At 39.7% G+C, this 7,083-nt stretch overlaps 1 long non-coding RNA gene across 1 annotated transcript; it reads right to left on the bottom strand.

Moving 5' to 3' along the window:
- Window positions 1-921: 921 nt before the first annotated feature.
- LOC114518628 lies at window positions 922-3,553 on the bottom strand. Its single transcript, XR_003686508.1, has 4 exons — window positions 3,468-3,553; window positions 2,189-2,245; window positions 2,018-2,085; window positions 922-1,895 (listed from the first exon to the last, which is right to left on the bottom strand). It is a non-coding gene; the product is annotated as an uncharacterized LOC114518628 (long non-coding RNA).
- Between the last annotated feature and the right edge of the window lie 3,530 nt (window positions 3,554-7,083).

The raw sequence follows: 7,083 nt of genomic DNA, 5'->3' as shown, positions 1-7,083 counted from the left end.
ACCAACCACAATCCATTCCCAACCCCAACAGCATACCACCACACCTCCTGGAAACATTCCGCATTATTAGCACACAGAAAACCAAATTATCCAAACTCAAATGCACACTTGACGAACTGGAAGAACACAAAAAAGCACAGACACTACCCCCTGGACTAGAAATCACACACAAAAGCAAACACTACCTGAACAAAGACCTACGACAAAGATGGGAGGACATCTTAATGAATGCCTCACAAGAACTACTGACTGTAACCATTGACTATCACAAACAGGAAATAACAAACACAGAGTTCAAAATACAACACAAATCTGCACAAATCAACAACAAATGTGACACAACGACTGCCAACAACATACTACAACAAACAGACGCCATTGCAACCAAATACACAAAACAAGCCTGTCTAGCACCATCCCACAATCGCAACATAAAACTAAAACGACTTAACAACACAAATACCAGAATCACTCCAACAACCTCCTCACCCCATAGGACACCATACAGAACAACCAGCCAACCAACCAACAAACCCACACACACACCGACCAACAGACACAAACCAAAACCCCTTATGCAAACCCACACCCCACACCACCACAAACCCGGAACAACTAGTACTAGCACAACAACAGTAACAAGAACACCACAACTTCGAATACCAACCCACTATCGACAACCTAATAACAACAGACACCGAACCCATCAACGAAACAACAATGAACAACAATCAGCACCCCACATAAACATTCCATCTCACTTGAACTACAACACACAACAACAAATCCTGGATTTTCTAAGACGCAACAAACCCACACACCACAAATAACAAAAAAACAGATAAAACTCAACACAGATACAAACAATTACAACAAACGAAACATCCTAAAATATTTGAAAACACAACGGAACACAAATAACAACAGACACAAAAGCAAAAATAAACTACATAAAAAACTCAAATATAACTCCCAACACAATACTATTGTTAACCTCTCTAACAAACCCATCTCACAGGAAGCACAAAAAACCCTGTCGAAAGGCCTTACCTTTGTCCCGACACCCAAACACACACCATACAAGACCATATATGCCTCTTTTCTGAAATATAAAAAAAGCATGTACAATAAATATTTCTTCAGAAACAGAAAGGACACTAAAAAACATCCATTTAAACTACCCAGTAACTTCACAGCACCAAACCCCGACAACAGCAACCTGTTAGAATACATATCAAATGTACTCTACGATCTCAAAATTGAATTTGGAACACAAAAACAAACTACAAAAACCAACTTATCCTCACAAAGCCTTAAAACCATCCATGATCTAAAAAAGGATGATGATATAATAATCAAACCAGCAGACAAAGGAGGAGCCATTGTGATATGGCCAATGGAAGATTATCTTACTGAGGCATATAGACAACTTTATAATGAGAAACACTACCAGAAACTAACACATGACCCGACCCCTGAAATTCTAACTGAAACCAAAACCCTAGCACACAAACTCCACAAATCTAAGGCCATTGACAACACAACATTTAAATATCTCACAATTGACAATCAAGCCAGGACACCACAACTATACCTTTTACCCAAAATACACAAAACTAACATTCCAGGTCGACCTATTATCTCCGGTTGTGGTGGACCAACAGTCAAGCTTTCTCAATATGCTGACCATCTACTCAAACCACTCCTACAACACATACCATCATATGTCCAGGACACTACAGACTTTCTATGCCGGATATTTGCTCAGAATAACACACTACCAGACAAGTTCATACTTATTACTATTGACGTAAGAAGTCTCTATACCAACATACCTAATGATCAAGGCATCCAAGCCTGTATAGACATGTTGAAAGAAATCAACACAATTACCCCTGAAATGGAAACTAGTTCATGACATCCTATCCCTTGTACTTAAGAAGAACGCCTTTGCTTTTAACAACGAACACTTCCTACAAATTCATGGCACTGCTATGGGATCACCAATGGCACCTACCTATGCAAACATATTCATGGCAGCACTTGAACAGGAGCTCCTCCAACAAGCTCCTGAAAATCTTATACCTATTGAATGGATAAGATTTATAGATGACATATTTGCAATTTGGACACATGGCACTGACAAACTGGAAAAATTCCTTAAATACATAAACAATTTTCATCCTACCATCAAATTTGACTTTTCCTTCTCTGAGAAATCTGTCAACTTCCTTGACACAACTATCTACAAAAACAAAAACAACAAACTGGAATCAGACCTGTACATTAAACCAACTGACAAAACCCTTCTACTACACAAAAGCTCATTCCACCCCACCACATGCAAGAACGCAGTCATCTACAGTCAGGCTCTACGATACAGACGCATAATTACAGACAACAACAAATTACAACAACGACTAAACCACCTCCTGATTGCACTGATCCATCGCGGATATGACCACGACACCATCACACCAACTTCAACAAAGCCCTACAATACACCCAAACAGACCTACTCAATAGGAAACAAAGCCAAAAAAACACAAGCCGCCCAATTTTCTCCATTCCATACAACACAAACACAAAATACATTGCAAACATCCTACGTAAACACTGGAACATATTGGAGAATGACCCCACACTGAGGAGTCTATGGCAAGAACCTCCAATTGTAGCCTACCAACGTAATACTAACCTGAGAGACACACTTATCACAGCAAAACTTAATACCAGACACAACGCTAACCAAACATAATAACATCCCATAACCCAAATCCCCCAGGCCTTCCATCAACCCCAAACCTAACCAAAACCAGCCAAAAACCTCCACACCATCCTAAACACAGATACAAAAAAATTTTGACCACTCCCAATTGACATTGTGTCTGAATACCACCTTGAAAACACCAGAGTGGATATAACAAACCAAAGAACTTACTGGGACACACTGGGTTACAAGTGAGAACATGCAAGAACCAATTAACACATGACAAGCAAACCCTGTGGCACTCTCCTGTGAAAACAACAAAACTACATGACTTAACCAGTCACATCAAATCTGGCATCCTGGGCATCCTGCGGACATAAGTATAGAATTATTTTTTTAAAAAAATACTTGTCCTTAGCAGAATTAAGCCATAAATATGACCAGATGCCCGAACAAAACCTAAATGTTCAACCACACGGATTAAATACACTTCAAATCAAACCACATGAACATGGTCATGGATAATGTAGTCACGTTGAACAATCCTTATGTAATATAATGTACAATCCGCTATCCATATGCTGTATATATATATATAGTTATAGTAATTCAAACGCATGACAACGTCCACGTTGACTTCTAATTACCGATGATAATTTAAACACCTACTAAATAATGATACCTATATACCTACAACCTTACACTCACAATTATATGCACGTTTTACAAGCTTATCATAAAACTTCAAAATACAAACCTTAAAAACCTTGACTACCTCAAATTGATAACCCTATTATATTCACGATTGAAACCCTCACGGTTGATGCATCGCCGAACATCGACCCACGTAAGTTTTTAGGACCCGGGGTAGTTTACTACCCACAGATGACGATACTGCACTGTAATTCTGTAATTCCTCGCCAAAAATCCAAAACATTTCAACCCTAATTTTTTATTTTCATGACTACGGTGATAAAACGGAACTTCAACAATTATAACCAACCATACTACATGAAGTACAACTCACAACCAAAACACATTTAAACCTCGGATGTCCACACACAACCATAATTGACACGTAAACCCCCACTATCCCCAACACAGACTTTGACACGTGACCTCAGCGACGTAACATATTAACGCATTTTATGCACACACGTGCAATCCTTGACCCCTTTTCGATCAAGTCTCTTGAACGGATACAAGCTCGAACACAAGCTCTGCTGTCAAGCAATTCAAAACAATTTTTAAGTAAAATTACACTCCATTTCACATCAACCCTGAGATGGCTCACCGCGTTGGTTTATCTAAAGTCAACAACAACTTTGGTAAGACACACAGTTTAATTTTACCATTTTGCCTTTTACGAATACACTCTCACGCAGGTTTGATAACTTTAACCTTGATTTTTTATGATTCTCCTACAAACACACACCACTTTTACTCACTTCTTATCTTCATTATTCCTTCACACAAAGCCAACCCTGCTCCCCGCTGACGAGTCCGCAAAAGGATGAAACGCCGCGTACGGGGATACTGATTCGCACGCTTGCCTTCTTGTCTTCTGTTTTACTTTTCTACCTACCTCCTTACATAACCTTGACTTAAACACCACCAATAACGCTACACAACCTATTACTACAAACGCAACTACATAGTTTCTTGAAGAACTCCATCATAAACAAACAAAACACCCTTTTTTAAAAAATTTTTTATTTCAAACACACCACATGGTTGGCGGTTGTCCAACAAATTCCAAACTACCCCATCTGGTTATTTTTATTTCCATTTCTACGCCCCTCAATTCGCAATTAACCATTCAACAAATTACTCATTATGTTCCCCTTTAGCCCACATACACATAACGTCCTATTTTTTTCTCTAGTTTGTCTAATTCAGACAATTGTTACAAATTAACTTATAACTATATAAGAACTACAATATGGTTCCAATTACCTATGTCAAAATATAAAATAAACAAAGTAACCCAGACGGATTAGGTAATAGGCCACAATAAAGATAGCTGAATTGGCAGCCGCCAAATGCTGCTGGTCAATTGTTTGCAACTGAGCATAAGCAGCACAGGAGAAGTCAATTTGTAATTCACCGTTATGACGATCATCAATATATAGAGAACAAGGTATGCCGAGAGAACGAAAAAAGTTAGTAGCCAAAAGACCAGTCGTGTGATAAATGAAGGGCGATATTTTCCAACCAAAGGGAAGGGTGTTGTACACAAAATACCAACCACCCCACTGAATACCAAAATAAGTACGACTTTCTTCCGTCAGCAAAATGTGGTCATAGCCAGATTTATCATCTAGGACAGTCTGATAGTTGTCTTTGCCTACATATCGAGGGAGGTGAGTCACACTGTCTAACTTAAATGGAACATCCCGCATCCATAAGTTCAAGAAGCGCGCGTCATGACATAATCTGGGTTTTGTGGGTTCGACTGTTAACGGCAAGACCAAATGTGGTGGAGAAGTTTTACCAACTCGACCTCGAAGCGATATCGCCCCAGTCCGGAGTCGATCCAGCAACGTCGAGCGAATAAAATCAACAAAAGGTCGACAGGAGAGGTTATTGGGAAATTGGGACGCTGGAGGGCAAATTGAATCATAGAATCTTTGTTTAAAGGTACCTTTAAATGGGCAAAAATAGTTGGGAACCGATACTTTCCCACGTATCCATTCAAGCACTTGGAGTTGTTCGGGTTTTGGGACCTCATCTACCAGCTTCTCCCACTCATCAATATGATTATGCAATTCCCCAGCTCGAAAGAAAGAGGGGTCTCGAAAACGTAAGTCTTGTATTGTTGGCAAAGTTTCACCCTGAACTATTTTTTTCATAACCTCTGGTGGAACAGCCGCTGACCCCCCGCCGGTGCATATGGGGCCACCCATCGAATCGACCCATCGTATATCTTGTGGTGGAAGTTGCATTGAAGCTAACTGATGATCGAAAGAGGAGTTGTACTCCCAGTCCCATGCTAACCTGGACGATCCCTAAAAGTAGTACAGGTCTGAATAAGCATAGACAACTCCCCTGAGTATGAATAAAATGACAATATAGGATATGGGGCCCCACGGACCAGCGGGGGGCAACGGCTGCGACCCAGCATAACTAGGAGAGCTGATTGAGGTACTCTGTTTTCACAGCCATCACCCACCCAAGTCCATATAAGAAGGGATTCAGAGAGGAAAGAAACTCCACATTATCATGCAGAAAGCAAAATACACACAATCTTGTACACACTTTACATAAAAGTTTATTAACCAAATCCAATTTTAAATACCAATTTTGCAATGAAGGTCCCATAATTATAATAAACATCTTTCAATAGATGGTATAGTCAAGTAATGATGCCAAGAACATACACACGTGAATACAGATAACATCAGAATAACTTATCAAAGTATCTATTACAGGTGAATTCCAAAAAAAGAAAAAATTAAAGAATAAGTCAAACTTGCAAAACATGGAAAGTACACCCATCACGTATAACAGACTTATAGTAAGGTTACTTTGTGTCCTGTTGCTGTGTATTACGACTAGGTCGTTGGCCCTGATCTCGCCGCAACTTGAAACAAGTTGCCTTTATATGTCCCCACTGTTGACAGTAATAACATTGCAAAGGGCGATAAAACGCTCCAGCCCGTTGGCGTGATGAATCTCTGTTCCTTGCCTGAGAAGGGCGGGAACGTTTCTCGACTTTGGCTACGATGTCTAGTATCTTCTCGTGATCCTTATCCCCTAAAAGGGGCATAATATACGCCCGGAATTGTTCATCCGAAGTTCCATTCAATTTTGATTGCAACGTTTCATAAGCTAGCTTATAGTAGTTGGCTTTTGCATGATCGTGATCTTGTGCGCAATTCTTGATAGCCTCAAGAAGATCGATGGCCTCAAAACAGGAAAATTCCGCAGTCGGACGAGACTCCAAGTTTCGCATTTTCGTAAGCAAGCTGTCTACAGACGAGGTGGTCAGTGCTTCGACTTTAGCATTCAATTCAAGATATTTTCTATTTAACGCCTGTAAGTGAAACGACGGCATTCAAAATTCGAAAAACAATATGATCATAATTATGAGGCGAACTATATACGCTGTATTGCATGTGCAGTGCATAATCAAGAGTGAAACATTCAATATACAAATTGTGATCATTAAGCGGTCCCTTGCCGACAAAAATCACTTCACTACGAGTGAAATATGCACATCCAGTGCAACATCAATATACAAATTCAATTCAGAGCTCCATGTCTCATAATAAACCTCGTCAGTGATCATTTGGTGGTCCCTTGCCGACAAAATCACGTCACTAGGAGTAAAATATGCACATTCAGTGCAACATCAATATACAAATTCAATT

The sequence above is a fragment of the Dendronephthya gigantea genome, unplaced genomic scaffold (assembly GCF_004324835.1).
Source record: "Dendronephthya gigantea isolate DGI-Jeju-01 unplaced genomic scaffold, DenGig_1.0 000011F, whole genome shotgun sequence".
NCBI classification, from domain to species: Eukaryota; Metazoa; Cnidaria; class Anthozoa; order Malacalcyonacea; family Nephtheidae; genus Dendronephthya; species Dendronephthya gigantea.
The sequence above is the reverse complement of the archived record's forward strand: the minus strand, read 5'-3'. Positions and strand labels throughout refer to the sequence as shown.